Source organism: Aethalodelphis obliquidens, unplaced genomic scaffold (genome assembly GCF_003676395.1).
Source record: "Aethalodelphis obliquidens isolate GAN/ISIS:26980383/991018 unplaced genomic scaffold, ASM367639v1 scaffold73, whole genome shotgun sequence".
In the NCBI taxonomy this organism is placed as follows: Eukaryota; Metazoa; Chordata; class Mammalia; order Artiodactyla; family Delphinidae; genus Aethalodelphis; species Aethalodelphis obliquidens.
The window spans coordinates 7,022,619-7,043,541 of record NW_020838017.1 but is presented as its reverse complement, the minus strand read 5'-3'; the positions used below and the strand labels follow the sequence as shown (position 1 = coordinate 7,043,541).

The 20,923-nt window shown below is 40.6% G+C and overlaps 1 long non-coding RNA gene across 1 annotated transcript; it reads left to right on the top strand.

Annotated features, from left to right (window-relative positions):
- Positions 1 to 155: 155 nt before the first annotated feature.
- On the top strand, positions 156 to 20,799 carry LOC113612210 (uncharacterized). The gene is made up of 3 exons (XR_003429775.1): positions 156 to 167; positions 1,843 to 1,848; positions 19,973 to 20,799. It is a non-coding gene; the product is annotated as an uncharacterized LOC113612210 (long non-coding RNA).
- The last annotated feature ends 124 nt before the right edge of the window (positions 20,800 to 20,923 follow it).

The window sequence follows — 20,923 nt, the reverse complement described above, 5'->3', positions numbered from 1 at the left end:
TCATAAAGTACTTTGTTTCAGGAAAGTACATTCTTTGAGTCAATATATAGGCCCTTAAATGGAGTCATGACATGTTTGTTCTGGAAGGCATCTTTTAGGAGAGCACCCTTGTTTCACACAGGAGGAAGCTGAGACCCAGAGATGGGAAGTGGTGTTGGGTGACTTACGTAAGGCAAAGCTCTGAGGAGAGAAGTTTGGGATGTTGGTGGGGGGAGAAAGAGAGATGATCGTCCTTAGACAAATGGTTCTCAAATACATGCTATGAAATTCCACCTTCATAAAGTGCCTCAGGTCGTTCTGGGACAGGACGTATGAGCAGAATGGACGAGAGTAACTGTGGCTCCTCCATCTTTAGCTAATCCCACCAACACTGGGGTTGGTTTAAACATTTTAAAACAAATTACATGGAAGGCTCCTAAACTCCAAAAGTTAGGAAGCACCCTGAGCTCTCTGCTTTCCTATTCTTGGATCTGTTGTGACTATAGTGATCCAGAACCTTCCTTGTGAATGAAGAGGTTCAACTAGATGAGCTCTGAGGTTCCTTTTGACCCTCCATGAAAGCTCTGGGACTGTGTGCATTTCTAGATAGTGCCCGAATCTGAGGACAATAGTAGAGTACAAAACTGGGTTCTAAAAACCCCTCTTTGTGCTTTGTAACAGGGAGAGGAGAGGAATTCTTAGATAATTTGAAATTTGAGATCCAGAGGCTGGGGCCCCTAGACTTCTGGGACAAATGTAGCTGTACTTCACCACCCTGCTCAACATGGGTCATTATAGGTGAAAGACAGCACAGCCTGGGAGCTGCTTGACCTGGGGGACAGTGTCATGCATAGACCAAGAAAATTCCATGTTGTCACGGCTTCTGTTCATTTGGGTTAAACTGGGTTTCACAAAGTGGATAACAATGCATGAAACCATTCTTGTTCTTCACTCTTTAAAACACATGAAAATACTGGAAAGGTTCAAATGTAGGAGCTAGCATGCCACTTCATGTTTCTTTATGCATTCTGTTTACCTTGTTGCTTCTTTGTATCCTCCACTTTGCCTTCTTCACCATGTCCACCTAAAGAAGTCCAAAACACCAAGTGAAAAATGGGCAAACAGTAACAGTAGCTCATTGTCCGAAATGCCTGCGTGTACTTAACTTTATATGGTAAGCACTAGTATTAGCCACTAATTTTAAACGAAGACACTGAGGCACACTCAGAGAGGATAAGTAACTTGCCTAAGGTCACACAGCTAGGAAGAGATTCAATATGGATTCAAACTCAGGTAATCAGTCTAGAGTCTGTGCTTTTGGCAACACATTTTGCCATCTCTTTGTTGAAACTGTCAGGGATGTCACAGAAGAAAAAAATCCAAATGTTCGGTGAATGTATTAAGTTTTCGTCATTACTTTTGATAAAAAATTTTTCATCATTACTTTTCATTATCACTTTTGATAAAAATTTTTAATTAAAAAATGAAATTAGGTCTATACCCATCAACTTGGCAAATATTTTAAATAGTAGCCAGTATTGGGTCGGAAATGAGAGCATGGAATTTGCCCCATTGGGGAGACTGCCAATTTTGCACAGTTCTTCTGAAAGACAATTCGCAGTATATATATAATACGTCCTTTAGATACAGCATTCCCTCAAACCCAGAAATTTCACTCTTATGAATTTATGCTAAATAACATTTTGGACAAGTTCACAAAAGGAATATAAAATTTACCCCAGAACATTGTTCAAAATAACAAAAAGTTGGAAGCAACATAAGTAATTGAAACAGAGGGTCGGTTAAATAAATTATGGTGCAACACTAATAAAGGAAAATATGCACATATTAAGAATGTAATAGAAACATGTTTATTGACCTGGAAAGATATTAAAAATACTCTTGTTTTTAAAAGGAAATATTTTTAACTTAAAACATACAAGTTGATGTTGATAGTAGAATTAAGGCAATTATGTTTCTTTATTTGTACTTTCTGGTAGTTTCAAAATTTTCTACAATGTATTACTTATAAGATATTATAGAAAGAAAAAGTACTAGAACTTCCTTGCCTTAGCCACTGGAAAACGTTTTGCAGATGTGCAAAACAACCAATGACTGTAACCAGAGAATGTTCAAAGTGAAATTAATAGCTAACATTTATTGAGTACTCATTATGTGCTAGGAGCGCTATTAAATACTTTGAATTATTTCTTTTAATCCTTACAACTCTTATGATATAAGCACTCTCAGTAGTCCTTTTTAGCAGTTGAAGCATGAAGAGATTAAATAACTTGCCCAAATTTACTGAGGAGGAAGCGTCTAAGGGGACGTGAATAATTTGTAGGATTTAGAAATAAAGGAATAAAATTGACCCTCGGGTGTTAAGGCACCATCTCCTGGGAAAGGAACATTTGCTAGTTAATCAAAGAAGATAAATTTATCTGGTTAAAAAGAAAACCATCTACTATGGGAGATTGAGCCCTGAGGGGACCCGAAATGGGTAAATAACTATATTGTGTGATTTTTGATGGAGTAGTTGACTTTTCTGCCAGATAGGAAGTGCTTTACTGGTAGATGGTTTTTTGTTTTGTTTTTTTTTAATTGGGTGCCATGCAAAGGGTATGTGATCTGAGAAGCAGCCTAGGAGTAAATTAATTGAACTCATTTTGATAACTTGGGGATTTTGCTTGGCTTTGCACCCAATCCCTCGCTTCCCAATACCTCACTCAATAAACATTGATCTGTTCATCTACACCCTCAAGGGTCTCCTCCTTTGGTATCTTGCTCTTCCACATTATTTTGTAGTTGGGAAATAAGAGACGCAGAAGTCCCAACTGCTCTACCAACTCTAGAACTTAAACTGTAGGGCCCTAGGGGTGGTAGTACAGTTGGAGATAGGTGTCTGAGGATTTTCTTCAGGTTGTGTTTGCATATCACTTAGCATAAGAATGAAAAGACATCAGTTGTGTGAATCAAAGAATGGGCCACCGATAAGCAACTTAGTCCCAAGAACAAGTAATGCAATTTCTTTGCAAACCAGTTTGCAAAGAAAATGTGCCTAGTGCCCTAACATCTGGCTGTCTCTTGAAGCTCAGGGGTGCCTTCAGACAAAGAGGAATTGCTTTCACTACTGCCTTTGATAATCTTTAATATTCTATCTAAATAGTGGGAGACAGGATCTTGAAAGGACAGAAAAAACTTCATTACTGTCATGTTTTTGTCTATGACATTCATGTTCCTCGAATGCCTCTACTCAACCTTCCCTTCCTCAGCATTCATTGAAACCCAGCTCAAGGGTCTCTCTTCTATAAAGAATTCTCTGGTGCTAGAGAATTATCTCAATATTCCTGGAACTGAGAATTATCTCAATATTCCTGGAACTCCATGACTTTTTTAAAAAAATTAATATATTCATTTATTTTTGGCTGCGTTAGGTCTTTGTTGCTGCACGCGGGCTTCCTCTAGTTACAGAGAGTGGGGGCTACTCTTCGTTGCGGTGCGCAGGCTTCTCATGTTGCAGAGCACGAGCTCTAGGCGCGTGGGCTTCAGTAGTTGTGGCACACGGGCTCAGTAGTTGTGGCTCGCGGGCTCTAGAGCACAGGCTCAGTAGTTGTGGCGCACGGGCTTAGCTGATCCGTGGCATGTGGGATCTTCCCGGACCAGGGCTCGAACCCGTGTCCCCTGCATTGGCAGGCGGATTCTTAACCACTGCGCCACCAGGGGAGTCCCTCCATGACTTTTTGAATAAGTTTTGTAGTTGCATTGCTCTTCCCCAGAGGGACAGGAATGCTGCTAGATAACAACAATGGTAAATGAACAGCCATGACTAGAGTGGTGTCAGCCTATTTAATAGAGAGAAACCTAGTGGTTTAAAGTTAGACGTCACCTACCAGCCTAAGTCTTCAGTGCACCAGGCTTCAAATGATTTAAAAAGTCCAGTGTATTGAGAACCCTTGTGCAAGGGTTTAATGGGCTTCTAGCTGAAGACTGAAAGGTAGGAGATACCAGTTAGAGGCTTGGTTCCATCATCACTTACACATATTCTCAGTTACTTCACTTCCCAGTAGGACAGATGACACAGACACTCATACCTGATAAACTATTGTGAGAACAAAATAAAATCACAGATGTGAGAAAGCCTTTATCCAAGGCACTGTTGTAAACTACAAACCAAATCGTATGTCACAGAGGAGACTGTGATTATAAGGGTGGGTGGTCAATACCTAGAATTCACATATGCCCAACGAGACCAACTATCTGGAAATGACATGCACCAAGAAAAAGCCTGAGTGGCTGAAGAGGTCATAGGGAGAGAGGGATACCTCGTGTCCAATCAAGGGAGAATAGTAACATGCTGAAAAATAGAACTTTGGCAAGTTTTCCTAAAGTACTGAATAAACTTTGATCCACGAAACAGGTTTTTTTCAGGAAGAAAAATGGGTTATATAAATTTGAGTGAGACAAAATCAGATAGAATTTTTACCCGCAGCCTTTAGAACGCGGACGTGACTCTTCAAGAGGAAGGTAGGCAGCTCTCATCTTCTCAAGGGCAGGCACCTGGTCAAAGCTGAAACTCAACCCCTTGTATCAGGATCTGACAGAAGAAAGAAGGTGTTTATGATCTGCTTGAAGTTTCTGAAATAAGAACCCAAAGAAGACGACTCAGGTGATCTTCGGCCAGCATTGTAAAGGAGGAGACTTCGATTTTGGCACTTACAGGAACATCAGTCCTTGGAAAGCTGGATTCTATTATGAGGGAAAGGGTTATTACTCAGGCACGCCTGGGTCTGGGAGAACTCTTTCCTCTAGATGGCTGCTACCTTGGCCCCAATTCCACGCTCATCCACCAGCCTTCCTTCTCACTCAGCTTCCAGGCCCTCTGATCATGGGGAACAATCTAAATGACAGGCATCCTATGCCCAGGAAAAAAAGACCGTGAATTAAAAACTATTACATCAGAGTTCAATTTTTCTTATTAATGATTAATTATAAAATTAAGTAAATTTAAATTCACTTAAAATTTCAAATAGAAGAAATATGGACTAAGGGGACATTCCTTTCTCACCTATCCCCGTGCCACTCACTGACACACAGTAGAGATACACCACAGGAAAGAACAAAATGCTGCATAATATCCCACAACTGCTGAACCTTTTCTTTATTTCTGGATATTTAGGTAGTTTACAATTTTCCATGACGTGTTGCAGTGAACTTGAACATATATTTTTGTGCATTTTCTGTGAGATAGATACACAGAAGTGGAATGCCATGACAAAGTGTAAATACATTTAGAATATGGCTATATGCTACTAAACTGGCCCATAAAAGATGGTACCAATTTACATTTCCAACAGAAGCATAAGAGAGTTGTCTGTGAGTTTGATCAGTTGGGTTAGTTGCTTGGGCCAGATTATGCCTGCAGCAATGACAAAATTGGTTCTCTGTATTGCAAAATCTCTAGAACTTGGTGATGAAAATTGTCACTTCTGTGTAGGGTCTTGTCTAAGGGTCAGCAGATGGCTCTAAACAACACTGACCTCACGTCTCTCTTCAGCTTAAACTGTAGCACCTTGTGGCTCCTGGCGTGTATTAGACTGAACATTAATTTCCTGTGAAAACCCTAATCAATTGCTCTTTTGAGGGGTTTTGAGGGACTCAGTAAATATCACCTTTCTCTTAAGCCCCAGGTCTCAATTTTAACTGGGCAAAAGAGTAAGACAGAGAGAGTCAAACATTACCTTTGTTATTGTTAAAGTTGAAATTGGAGAACATGTACACACAACTATATATATAATAATAATCAACAAGGACCTACTGTATAGCACAGGGAACTCAACTCAATACTCTGTAATAACTAATACAGGAAAAGAATCTGAAAAAGAATAGATATATGTATATATATAACTAAATCACTTTGCTGTATACCTGAGACTAACACAACATTTTAAATCAACTATACTTCAACATAAAATAAAAAAATTTTTTTAAGTTGAAATTGGAGAATGTGAGTTGTATCTGCTGTGCAAGTGGGTTTCCCCATCCTTACCTCTGGCATTAAAGAAATAACACCTGTCTTGGACTTCCCCGGTGGCAGAGTGATTAAGAATCCAGCTGTCAATGCAGGGGACACGGGTTCGAGCCCTAGTCTGGGAAGATCTCACATGCCACGGAGCAACTGAGCCCGTGCACCACAACTACTGAGCCTGCACTCTAGAGCCCGCGAGCCACAATTACTGAGCACATGTGCCACAACTGCTTGAAGCCCGCGCGCCTAGAAACCGTGCTCCTCAACAAGAGAAGCCACCGCAATGAGAAGCCCGCGCACCGCAACGAAGAGTAGCCCCCGCCCGCCGCAGCTAGAGAAAGCCCACGTGCAGCAACGAAAACCTAACGCAGCCAAAAATAAATAAATAATTTATTTAAAAAAAAAAAAAAAAAGAAACAACACCTGTCTTAGGCAGCACTGGGTCACTGCAAATCTCGCCCAAGGCCAAGGCTTTCACTGATACATTCATTAGCTGACAGAGGAAAGTCAGGAGTACACACTCTCTGGGTGGGTATGCTTAGCAACCCATGGCTACTGTTGCTTTCAAAGCTCGCGTATCAGATTATGTCTCTCTCCTTCCCTGAGGTTGAAAAAGTGAGGAAATAGTGTGAAGCCAGAAGTGTTACACTAAAGGTGCTCCCTCTACAAGAAAGAAACATCAGGAATAGGGGAGATGCTTGTCCTTTCTGGCCCGCCTTCTCCAGCCCCATTCTAACAGGAAAGAGTTGCATGATTGATTAGTAATGCCTGCCATAGTCTGGGTGGAGGAAGTTACGGCATATTTGGCATGTATTTCTAATCCTGCAATAATTTTATAATGAGTAATATGTGGTTAGTATAAAAGTTAGATGCAATTGTGTCTTCTGAGTTATGAAAGATTTCACTACACATCAACTACCCCTGCAGACTTTCTGTCTCTATTCTCTGCACGTTCTGAGTCTCTGTTCCACGGTAGGGTGGAGAGAGAGTCTGCTCCCAGTAATTTGCAACAGTCTAGGTCTTGATAGCTCTTGGTGCTATTCCCAGCACAGAGCTGGTATTTTTCTTGTAAGTGTTCATAATTCAGGACTCACATATCCAAATACCCAGCTTCTGCACTGGGGTAACAAGAGGCAGAAAAGAAAAAAAAGTCACTTTGCCAAGTGGCCAAGGATTAAATTGGTAGTGGAAAAAAAATTAGATTTTCAAGCTATTAAGAATTTATTACAAACAATGGAGCAATAAAACAAAGCTGATGTCTTTCTAAACACTTGGCGTTTGCTACTTTGTACTCTAGTTGATGTTCTCTTCTAGAGAAGGAATCTTTATTTCTTTATTTTATTCTTTGTAGATAGTTTCCATTTACTCTACCGAGGAGAGGAGAACATTTCTACTTGAGTTGAGTGATTTTAGGGCTCAAGAGAGATGCCAGATACGTCAGGGACCAATTAAGCCGGATTTTAAAATGCATGAGCTTCCTAATAGAAAAATAATAGGTGCTGGGTGGGGTGAAGCTGGGGAATAGGACAGAGGTGTACTGAGGAGGAAATGAGGAAAAACACTGAGAAGACAAAAAAGAGAGCTGTTCCTTGATGAACATGCTGCCCTGTTGACACTTCATTATTTCTGGCCCTTCTCCCTATTCAGGCAACAAGACTGCTGCTCCCTGAAGGACTTTAATTGACTTGTATATAGAGCCAGCCCCTCCCAAGAGCCCTGACCACATCCCTCCTCCTTCAGACCAGTGTTCCTCCAACTTCAGACATTAGCAGGTTGTGTTTCTGACTTTTGCCACCTGCACTGTTTCCCACCTGGTTGTAATTTATTTATACTGACTCGTTTTCAAAACTTTTTATGACTAAAAGAAAAATCAGTGTCACTTGCAGTAAACAGAAGGTAATCATAAAAATAAGTACAATGGAAACAAAAACGTTGTTTAAAAGTTTAAAAAATATATGAAAAGCCAATAATGAAAAATAATTATTGATGAACCTGGGAGCTTTACAAATTTCTAAACCTAAAATCAGTTCCTCAATGAGAAGAATGTATGTATTTACTAACAGTCAGTAATGCAGGAGTAGTCAACTCTTTAGTGCTTACTTCCACCTAAAATCACCTAATGGCTACAATTTGGAAAACATACTTTTCTAGGAGGCCAAAAGGTATAGTGGGAAAAGCTTGGGATTTCTAATCGGACCACACTGAGTTCCAGCTCTTACTGGTCTCTCACAGTGAAGTAGGGTGACAATAACTACGTCACAGGGCTCCTGTGACACCAGAATGTAATCATATTGAAAAGCACTGAGAGCATATTTAGGAAATTTCTATTTTATTCTTTTCTACAAATATGATATTCATAGAATATCTTGTTTTAGAGTATTTTGTTCTGGGTGGGGAAAGGCATAACAAAATACAGAATCACAGAATTTGAGAAATGGAAGGGATTACTCAGAAAAAAATAAACAAAATTTATGGGCTGTATTTATTTTCCATTCAAAATAAAAATAGCTTTATTGAGTCCCACGGGAAAAATGTACTGTCTTACTTACACTGTCTGCTTCATTGACTAGAAGAATGTCAGTGAGAAAAGTGTTAAGAGTTTACAGACATTGTTAATATCTGGGCGTATTTGAGAAGTAGCCACACAGGTAGCATTCTAATCCTATAGCTTTATATTCAAATGAGGCCGGTGGGTTGCATGGAACCTCTGGGTCTCATGGCCCCTTGATCAGCAGCCCATTCCCCTCATTACTGATGAGGAAGCTGAGACTCAGAGCATCAAGTGTCCCCATGATCTTAAAAAATAAATCATAGGGACTTCCCTGGTAGTCCAGTGGTTAAGACCCCAAGCTCCGAAGGCAGGGGGCCCAGGTTCAATCCCTGGTCAGGGAACTAAATCCCGCGTGCCACAACTAAAGATCCCGAGTGCTGCAACTAAGACCCGGCATGGCCAAATAAATAAAATAAAAATAAAATCATAGATAGTAACAACACAACATTTTACCCAATGTCGACTCTCATTAAATGCTTAGTAGTGACCTAATAGCAATTGACAGTATTTTATATAATTCCAGAATAATAGAATGCTTATTACAGGAGGAATTTCAGAGCTCACCTAGTTCAGGGGTCAGCACTAAGGAATGAAGTGGGTCTGGGGGCACGGGGAGAACCAGAGAGATCAAACTATCTGGAATGGGCACAGTCCCCCACTGCTCTTCTGTGGCTTTGAACCCAGTGTTGCCAGAGCTGACTTCTAAAGAGAAGACAGAAATTTGGATTTCTGGATGCTTATGTGAAAATGTCTTTATCTTTTGGCAACTAAGCAACTGAACTCCCCTACCTCCTCTCCCACCTCCTACCACACACAGAAACAAAAAACCAAAACCCTCTATTTTGGTCACATAAGACGTGTCTATGGTTTCCATCCACTCTTGAGTGTTGCCATATTGGTGCCTCTGATCTGGCCCAACTGCCTTGTCTCCGAGATGAGGAAATGGAGGCCCAGAAAGGAGAAGTGACTCAACCAAGGTCACATCAGAAGACTCTCTTCTAAAACCTCCTGTGACAAGCAGACAGATCATTCATTTTTAAGAAGTATGAGGAAATGAAACTGGAATTGGATAATCTAGAGAGCAATAATTCTGAGCACAGCTCTTTGTGTAATTGTCTGTAACCTATATTATCCAAGCTGGTGAACACATGAAGTTAAGAAAGTGAGCCACTGCAGGGACTTGCCTGGCGGTCCAGTGGTTAAGACTTCACCTTCCAATGCAGGGGGTGTGGGTTTGATCCCTTGTCTGGGAGCTAAGATCCCACATGCCTCACGGCCAGAAAACCAAAACATAAAACAGAAGCAATATTGTAACAAATTCAATAAAGACTTTAAAAATGGTCCATGTCAAAAAAAAAAAAAACAAAAAAAGAAAAAAAAGTGAGCCACTGCAATAAAGAGTTGGTAGGGAGGGTTTGAAAATTAAGTGGAAGTATTTGTTGGTGCAGGATGTTCCCAGAGGTGAGTTCCTACTCCAAAATCATGGACCAGCAGTTAAAGTAGTACGGGAATATGCTTCCCCCAGGTCTCAGAGAAAACACTGAGTGAGATAATATCATTTGCAGTTCCGTGGAAGGAAAACCCATGCATATTTTGCATCAGTCTTTGAGATGGATAAACGAACTGATGCTTCATTTATTAATGCCACCCTTTACTGTGAACTAGTCATGGTTCAGGCGCTGGGGACACAGCATGAATAGGAAAAAAATTCCCTGCCCTAATGTGACTTATGTCTTAACGGGTTAAATGAGCTGCTTAGGCAGTTCTCAACTGGCTGAATAATGGATCAGCTCTTCCATCCTTCATGCCGACAAGAACAAGAAAGTTGATGGTGGCACTGAGACAAGAAGTTGGCTCTCCAGCTCCTAGGCCAATATTCTATTGCCATGGTAATGATATGGTCGCTGGTCTGGATTATGGCATAGGCTTTTATACGTTGAACCAAAGCTCTAAAAATACCAGGAGGCAAAAGATGCTATTAACGGGACAAGGCAGGGGAACTGATATCAATTTACTTCTTTGTTGCCCATGCCTCACTTAAAAAAATATCTGAAACCCAGCACAAGCAGGGCGTGTACCTAAATTAAGCCTTTGGTCAGCTTTGCTGGGGAGAGATGACACATTTCCGTAAGTGATTCGTCTTCAGCCCTGTTGGCTCTGGCAGATTTATAGGGGTTATATTTTCATACACAAATTGTCCTTGAACAATTTCTCCACTACCTGGAACACTGCTCTCTCCTCCCTGCCCCCTGTCAGATGTGCCCATCTGCTGTCTCCCTCCCAGATTTTTCTTTAATAACAAAGTAATTGTTGACATTGTAAGAAAAATCCAATTCTTGGTTGACGTTTACGTTCCAGAGGGTCTCTCTTTGGGGAGAAAATCAGCAGCAGATAGAGTTGCACATTCCTGACATTGGGGCCAGCTCCCTCGAAAGCCTGTATTACCGCAAAACAACTGCACTGCCCTTTCCAGCTGGTTCTCTTTTCTTTCTTGGGAGGGATCAAGAAAGACTAATGCTTTTTGTCCTTTACCCTCCCTCTATATGCCAGGGCTGCTGCATGGAGCGATGTCAGAAGACGGTCAAGGGGAAGATGGTCCATGAGCCTAATAGTCCCTGAGTTAAACTTCCATGCTCACTTCCCATGTGCCGGGTGATACTGTGACCTTGCACAGGTCGTTTCTTAAACGTATCAGTTCCCTGACAATAATGGGAACTTGGAAGTCGTCATAAGCATCAAACCTCCCCTGGCATCCACAGATGATGACACCCAGCCAGGCTGAAGGGTGGCCACTGTGTCTTCTAGGAACCGTGCCAGCTGATGGTGTGAAGACTGACCCTCTTACCAAATTTCATTGTAGCAAAGTCCCTACTAAATTGTCCTAACTGGATTAAAGTCAATCTTAATTAAGAGACAAAAGAGAAAAATGGTCAGGAGAAAGGGCTTTAGAATCAGGTAATCCTTGGCTTGTATCCCTGCTCTAGCACCTTCTAGCTTCAGGACACTGGACAAGTTAATTAAACTCTCTGAGCCTGGCTTTCCTCTTGGTAAAAATAATCTCCTCTACAATACATCATGGAGTTGTCATGTTGATGATGTGTGTGAAAACACTTAAAACAGTGGCCTCACATCAAGGAGGACTCAATAAAAGGTAATTTTCATTCTTGGTATAAATTCTAAGTTAGAGAATATTTTCACCAATACATTTTTAATTAAGGAAACTCAGTTAACAAAAGCTTTGTGAGTAGGCCCTTACGGCACTTGCCATAACAAAGAGGGAAGAATATTTCAGAATTGCTATATTACTTATTTATAGGAAGAGGTTGCTTTGAAATAATTTTAAAAGTTCTGAGCAAAATGCTTTAATGACTAACTCGAGAGTAGGGTCTACACTCCCCTTGAAGCCTTGTTTACACATTAAGTCCTTATTTCATCATTGGTGCAAAGGTACGTTTTAGTTCCCTCCAAGGGGTGATAATATTCTGAATTTGCAGTATCTGGATTTCTGAGACTTTACTACCATCCAAAGTCTTAATTTCAGAGAGATCCTGCATAGTTTAAACCTGAAATAATCTAGTCTTATATCCAGTACAGTTGACCTAGAAGATACCCTGTTGATGACATGATTTTGAGGCTCAGGTCTTGGTGCTGGTCTTCAGGAATACAGTGATAAAGAAAGTAATAGTAATACCTCCTGCATCTGTGGAAATGATTTCATTTATGCTCACAACAATCGCTTGTGGCAGAAAGAAAGACAAATTATTTCCCATATTTTACAGTTGAGGAAATTGAGAGTAAATCACTTGCCTCATGACGTGTGCTTCAGTGGTTTACGAACCTTTATGTAGGTATTTAGTTGCAGAATTCTTTCAGAAACTGAAATGTTTTCTGTGAGAGAAAAAAAAAAAAGAACCAGAGAACAGCCTACCAGCCTCGCCCTCCTTCCTGTCCTGACATTCAATGATCCCAAATCTGTGGTGGGAAACAGCTTCCTTTGACAATGACCATGGTAGCCCTGGCAGGTGGTAATGAGAGAGTAGAGCTCTTTGATTCTAGATTTCTACATGCCCTTGAAATCTACTGAGAATTACGGAGATGAGATCTGCCTCCCTAATACTGATGGAGCTGCCTTGGTGGTTGAAACGCTGACCGTGAAGGTGATCTGGCATGGCGCAGCAGACGGATGGGCTCTGCTCCCTGCTCACCACTGGCTGTAGTTCTGTTTCTTGCCTATTCGACGTACTGGGGAAATAGGAGAGTCTGTAAAAAGAGGAAGAGCCCTAGTGTTGGTGATGCTAGCACACAAGGATGGGGAGGGGAACGAAACCAGTGTTTCTAGGTGAGGAAACTGCAAAGTAGCCAGTGGGATATGGGGGCAATTTTATAAAATCCTTTTTTGCAGTCTCCAAGATCGACTGGAATCCTTTGGTTATAATGATAGTGCACATTCACAGCTCTCTTACTGGTTTCAAACACAGACACACATTAACAGGAACGCAGCTAGCTAGAGAGATATAGAGACAGCATCGTCAGCCATTGGTGAGTGCTTTATGGCTTACAAAGCACCTCCAGATATACAGGCTCATTTCATGTTGGCATTGCAACCAATTTGGTGCTTCAGCAGTGTCAGTTAAATGAATAAACAAACATCATTGGCTGAAAAGTAGGTATCTTTATTCATATTTTACAAATGAGGAAATTGAGATATTAGGTGATGTGCCTGAAGTCATGCAGATGCAATAAGGTTATCTGACTCTGAATCTGGTGACCTTTCCATTACATCAATGCATGCTCTCATTGACACCTTTGTCACTGCATCACAGAAGCAGACTTGTTATGCTACAAAGAGGCTTAGGCCTCCTGTCTATTCCATGCTCTTCTTTGTCTATAAAGGAAAAGGGGCCCAAAGGAGTTTAGAGTAAAATTCTATGTGGAAACACGATCTCTTCCTCTAAAGAGACTTGGATTTTATCTTCTTATCTCTTCTCCAGAGATCATACAATTTATGATGTTCAAAAGATCAGAGATGTACAAAAAGTTCCTAGGAAGATGCAAAGGTATTCAAGAAATGGAAATGTGAGGTGGCTGTAACAGAGAAAGAGATCTTTGTTGGTTATGTTTGTAACAGCTGCCGTAACAAATTCTAAAATGTTAGAGGTTTAACATCATCAAATGTCCTCATTCGCGGGACAGTCCTGCGCAGATGTTCCTCATTAGTTAGGGTGGGTGGATGCTCTGTGCCATCACTCAGGTGTCCAGGTGAATGCAGGGGCTGCCATCCTCGACATGTGGTTTCTCAGCGCAGGTCATGCTGGGCAAGCAAAAGGGAGAAGAGAATGGGGTTGAATAGCAGAGTTCTTTATGGGCCAGGCCTGCGGCACATCATTACTTTCCACAGGTCATTGTTAGAATGCAGCCATGTGGCTTATCTGATGCAAAGGAGCCTGGGAAACGTAGCTGTGTTTACGAGGAGAAGAGGAAACGCTGGCGACCAGCCAGCAATCTCAGCCACAGGATCCAAAGGCAGGATGGTCATTACGGGGAAGTGACAACCTCCTCAGGTTGAAAAAATTCCCATAGGTCTGTCCTTTAGATGGAGTTCTCAGAAGATCTTGATTCCAAACTATAGCTTTGACAGGAAGGGTGAGTGCATGGAGAAGGGAACGTCCAAATTATGTTCACCTTTACTACCAAAATGATGAAGATTTTCCTGGTCAGCTAAGCTAGAAGTCATTGTTTTCTCCCCTGGACTCCCACATTACTCCATTTCTTCACCTCCCATGCACTCTTCAGCCTTGATAATCAGGCTCCCACCTTTTCTTTTCTTCCCTCCGTAACCTCTGAAGTAGAGAGTGATTTCTGGGGCTGTACAATTTGGTTCCACATCATTCCACCTTTACTTACGTGTGGCTGTGGGCAGGTGACCTAGCTTCTCCCTATCTCAATTTCTTCAACTACAAAACAGAACCCACTTGCTAGGACTGTTGTGAGTGTAAATTGAGAGGGTATGTGTGGAGGACTTAGAACAATGGTTGGTATCTAGTAAGCATTAGATATTAGCATTAGTTATTAGCATTTTGATGTTGTAGACATGTTTCTGAAAACTCTTCCCTTGCTTTCCATGACATGGCCCTCTCATACGGCTTTTTCTTCTTCTTCTCAATCTCTCGTAGGCTCTCATTTCACCACTGATAACTCAATTTAGAGTTCTAAGAATGTACTTTTCTAAGTCTTCATCTCTTCCTCGTACACCCTGGGAGAGCTCATCCACTCACATGGCTCCATCCGCAATCCGCACGGAGACGACTCTAGAACTATATCTCAGCACAGTTATTGTCTCTCAAATCCAAGTTTGAAACCAGGTGCCAAACAGGCATTCCTATTCAGAGATTTCACAGCCATGAATAACTCAACATGTTCAGAATGGAATCCATAATCTTTGTCTTCATCACTGGGCTCCTCTGCCTAAACTTCTGGGCTGGAGTGGTGGCATCACGATGTGCTCTACTCCCCAAACTAGAAACATGGGCCTCCAGTCTTTCATTCCTAATATTCACATTGTAACTGTAGAGGACAGCAGAATTACCTTTTCTTTTCCAAAATATTTCCTACCTTTTTTACTGCTCCCATCTCTGTAGAACCTCTTCCTCTACAGGACCTCCCCCTCCATGGCAGGAACATATTCCAACTTCACTGGCTGCAGCCTTTGCCATGTGAATTGCTTTGGCCAGTGGAACGTGAGAACCAGGGTAATATTCGCAATGTCTGAGTAGAAGCTTGAAGAACCACTGTTTTGTTTTCCTTCTGCCATGAGAAGGAAATGTCCCAAATAGGGGCTGATCCCTGAGCCTGGGTGCTTGAATAGAGAAGACTCATAGAGCAGAGCTGCAGCTGTCCTGCAGCTGACATGTAATATGAATGAGAAATAAACCTTTATCATCATAAGCCATGAGAATGTTATGGTCATTTCTTATTGAAGTATAGCCAAACTACGTGCTGTTTGGGGCTGGGTAATGAGCAACTAATTATTACTGGAGGACGGAAAGATGGCAACCCATGTTATATGAAGGTAAAATAATACAATACTCAGGGGTAAAAAATGTCATCTGTGATTACTTGGAAGTATGGGAGTTTGGGAAACGGAGTAATGCTGCTATGCCTTGGTTCTACTGGCTGCATTTGACAAGAACGAGCAGAGCTTGCAAATGAACTAGCAGGTTGACAAGCAAAATCAAAAGGGCATATTTAAGCCTCCAAATTGCAGGACTTAGGGAAAATGAAAGCATTTGTCACCTACGCTGATAAAACACAAAACCGGGAAGGCAAACCTGAGTGACAAAATCGAACTGAAACTTCCTTTCTTACAACACTACAACTTGTATGATTACTGAATGGTTATTTTGTAGCCATGCTTACTGGGCAATTGCTTTCTTTTAAATTTTAAAATTAAATAATTAAAAAAATTTTATTGCAGTATAATTGAAGGGCGGTTGCTTTTGACCAACCATCTCCTTTCTCTTTTATTTCTTTTTTATTTCTTTATAAATTTTTATTTGAAAATAGAACTCTGCCCTTAGATATTCTTGATAATCTGTTTTATTCATAAATGGTAGGGATTCTAACATGACTTACTTATTTATTCAACACATGTTAATTAAGCACTTGCTATGAGTGAGGCATTGTGTTAGGGAATCAGGATGCATTAATGAACAAAATACAAAAACTTCTGTTGTTATAAAGCTTGCAACCTGGGGTAGGTGAAAGGCTAATGAAATTTAGCAAAAAGAAAATAGACTTTGGGACTTGGTGGACGAGTAGGAGGGGTGGTTAGATTGGAGCTGACTAAAGAGGCAACAGCATCTGCTGACACTTTTCAAGAAATTTAAAACATGGGAGTAGAAAGGTATTAACATTATGAAGATGTTGGGGTACTGGGTGATTGAGGCTTTTTGTTTCTTGATTGTTTGGTTCATTTGTTTTAAAGATGAGAGATAATAAAACATATATATATATATATATATATATATTTATTTATTTATTTTAGTGCTCAAGGAATAATCTACAGAGAAGGAGAGATGGGAGATGCAAGAAAAAAAGGGGTAACTGAGGAAGCTTTGCCATTTACTTCACAGTATGTCGTTGGGCAAATCATTTCCATTCTGAGTCTTGGCTTCCCTATTTTTAAAATAAGGAGGTTGGACTAGCTCAGTGGTTTTCAAACCATATTCAGGGGTTTTGCAACCATTTAATTTGAGTTTTATTTTAAAGTACATTTCTATTCAATTTTAAGAATTGCAATAACAAAAAATTATATTCCCCCAAATTCTGTATGTTTAAGTCTGTCAATCCTTCTACATATGTGGCCAGGTTACCTTTTTTTGTGAAGATCTTGGAATACAGTGTCTTCTGACATTTGAAATTGTAAAATTAAGTTTCCTGATTCCATAAAAAAAACCCACAAAAAACTGTTACACTACTTATTTCTGTGAGAAATGATGTTCTCAACAGCAGCAAACCAGATGCTGAGGCAGGTATAAGACTCTTACCTATCATTCATAATCCCAAATTTCAATATTTTGGATTTATCAAATCAGTCTTTTCATTCTAACTTGTTGACTTTATAAACGATAAATGTTAAAATTAGGACTATTTCTTGCTTGCTGTTTAAATAAATTTATACTAGTGAAATACTGTTAAAACCTAATTTATATGCTGGAGTTCTACGTATGATTTCATTAACAAAATATTTAAAGTTTGAAAGCTGTGGAATAGGATAATCTCTAAAATTCCTTTAAGCTCCATCAAATCTACAATTTTGTTGACCTAACAACATAACCCGGATTTATAGGATAACTGCCAACTTCCCACTTTACTTTGTACTTGGAGCAAGTTTTTGAAGCAAGAAGAAGATGGAAAAAAATGGCTGAGTGTGGAGGAGGGAAAATTCAGCTGCACTTACTTGAAACCAACACAGCCCTTCTAGAGAATACACTAAAGAACCAGTGGCCAGCTTTAATTACCATTTCCTATAGTGAATTAGGAAATGGATTCCTCTTAGTGGGCCGTATCTGTCTCTTGTAAAGAACTCTAATTCAGATGGTCACATGGAAATAAAATGGCATCCAGGGGCTGTTTTGAACTGTACCAAACTAACTTCTACCGTTATCAAACCCAAGCCCTAAATTTCAAACTGTCAGTGTATAAGTATATGCTTTTTGTTTCCTTTGAATTTGCATAAACTCTAGTAATTTTTTTTTTTTTGGTTGATAACAGTGTTTGTGTTAAAATCACACCTTCTTTTGATTTCTTGCATGCATATAGGCTTTCTCCTGCTTGTGGACCTAAGTGCTTTTATCTCACTCTGCAATCAGTCACAAGCCAGGGTGGAGGCAGGGAATGTTTGGTACAATATTTCCTATATAAACAGTTTCGCTGTAAAAGGAACAATATGGCTCTAATTTTGATGTATGATCAGTTTAGAAATGTGCAAACGCATTTGAATATACATCCTGTACATGACAACAGCAATGTGAAATTGATACACAAAAAGATTTTTTTTTGGCTCTAGTGATTTCCCTAGCCCTCCCCCAACCAGATAATATCAGCTTCATTTGTAAGCTTTTAAGTGAAAATGCCTGCTTTGATAGCTTTCCCAAATTGATAAAAATATATGCAGTCAAATAGAATTTCTTTTAATGGTCAAGTTGTCCCCTGGCATACACACTCTATCTTAGTCTGAATACAAATAAAAGCAGCCCAAATTGAAGAGGATTTAAAATTTTCCAATGTAGCTTGAAGTAAAATTGGAAGTGGCAGTGGTAGAGACACAGCTCAGGGATATTCCAGATGTATTTGTTCTGTGTGAGAAAAAAGCACTGGGTTATTAGGTCCTATTTGACTGGGCCAGGTGGGAGGAGCAGCTTTTTCCCTCTGGCTGGTCACAAGCGGCCCAGGTGCGGGTTAGCCTTGACCCGGCAGCCTAGTGGTGGTAGTGGTGCCTTTGCTCTTCGCTCTCTTTCCCACAGTACAACTCTGGGGTTGAACAATAGCAACTCAGTGAATGCAGTTGTAACTTGGCCACTGGAAGTTTCTATTATTGAACAGTGATCCTTTCTTGAAAGGTACAAATATCACCATAATCCTACCACCTAATTACAGTACTATTACTGTGAATTTACTAAAGACCAGAATTTACGGATACCAGCTAAACCAACCTCTGAAGTTGATACTATTATTAATATCCCTATTTTTCTGAAACGGAAACTAAGGCTTAGAGACACTATGTAATTTAGCTAAGACAATATATTTAGGAAGTGGCCTAGCTGGGATTAAAGCCCAGTTTAAGAGCTAATGTTCTTAATTTCAAACTGTATCTCAGCCCTAATGCATGAAAATTATTTTTCCATGTTTTTGTCTTTGTACATACATATGCATAAATTTTCTTATGTGAAATTAGAGGGAACACACACACAGACACTGTAATACAGCAAATTGAAATATTGGAATATTTGAAATATTTTAAAATTATCTTAAGAATTTTTTGCTATTGCTTGTATAGTCTCCATTACTATGATTTTGTCATTTCTAATGGCTGCAAAGTTCATATTAAAAGTGTATTTACTGTGTGATTTCAAACTCTATGGCAGGCATTTCGTTACTACGTACACTAGGTATTTTGTTCTTCCCCCACCAAAAAAGGAAATTATTAGATGTATGCATCATCATCCCCATTTTACAGATATGGAAGTTGAGGGTCATCGGATTTGAGTAACTTACCCAAGATCACGCATCTGGTCAGGGTCTGGGCTGACTCCATAACCTGGCTCTTTTCACGATCCCATAGTTGACTTCAGAAACTAGCTAATCAGAAATCAGAAGTTAACAGATCAAAATGTCCAACACTTGGGGCATGGATAGGTATCATATCCTTTGTGGGCAAGAAATTTACTATGTTGATAGCAGCTGAATGTAAAAATGAGCACTGATTTTCTTCCCGATGAAAGAAAGCTTATCCTGTGGACTACAATGATAGGATCTGTGCTTGGGTGGGTGATCTAGTGGATCACAATGGATTTGGGCAGATCTATCCAGGCCCAGCAATCTGTCAAGCAGTATAAGTTTACAGGGTCTGGGTGTCAGGTCTCCTGGGGTCTGCTCTGGGGAGAGAAGGCCATGAGACGGGGAAGGAGGCCGCTTCATTTGCAGTGTGTGTGTGCGTGTGTGCGCACGCACACACGGATGGGAAGTCCCCATCGCCACCAGACACAACTTGGAGATTCTTTTTCTACAAATGCCAAGTACTAGCCATCTTTTTCTCATCCCTTCCCCTTTCCAGTTTCTTCTCTATCTTAAGGCAGGCGTCTTCATCAGGGCAGGCTATTAGAAGAAAAATACCACAGATTGGGCAGTTTAAATAGCAAAAATTTATTTCTCACAGTTCTGGAGGCTGAGAAGTTCAAGATCAAGGGGCTGGTAGATTCGGTGTCTGGTGGGAGCCTGCTACCTGCTTCATAGACAGACAGCTGGTCCTCATCTGGCAGAGAGCAGAAAGCCAGAGCAAGCTCTCCTGTCTCTTCTTCCAAGGGCACTAATCTCATCCATGAGAGCTCCACACTCATGACCCAATTATCTCCCAAAGGCTCCACCTCCTACACCATCACATGGGGCATTAGAATTTCAACATGTGGCTCTGGGGAGGGGGAACACATTTAGTCCACAACAGCAGGGTTTCCCACCATGTGCTGCGGCAATGACTGATGGTATACCTGAGGTAATTTTTAGGGATGCCCAGGTGAAACATTTAAAAAATTTTAATCGTCATGTACTTAATTTATATATATTTGAAAATATATATAGAAGCACATTAAACAGTGACTTCAACCAGTATTATTGCTGAGGATGAATCTAAATTAAAATAAAAAAGTGAATCATTTAAAGAAAAATGTTAGAAAAAAAAATATGGGTGGTACTAGGATGTGCAAGAATCCTGAAGGTGGTTGATGAGGGAGGGAAGTTTGGGGCAATACTGCTTAAAACATGTTACCTCCTTCCCTCTCTTCTCATGCTGCACTGCGGGCCTAGTCTGTTACTCCAGCACTATGCTTTCGTGATCTTTCTGGCTGGAACCCCGTCTCTCTTGCCCTTTGAATCCACCACTCCTCTGCCTCAGCACCTGGCGCAGTGCTCAGCACAGAGTAGGAAGTTCAGCTGGGACCCTCAGTCTCTCTGCTTGTCACATGTCTGTCCAGCAGCTCAACCTCTGGCCAGCCCCTGGGCTCTACCTTCCAGCAGCAAGTTCTGAGATTCAGGGCTCTCGAAGTCTGATCTTCTGCTAAGAGAAGGGAACAAGGGACAGAAATAGAACAAGA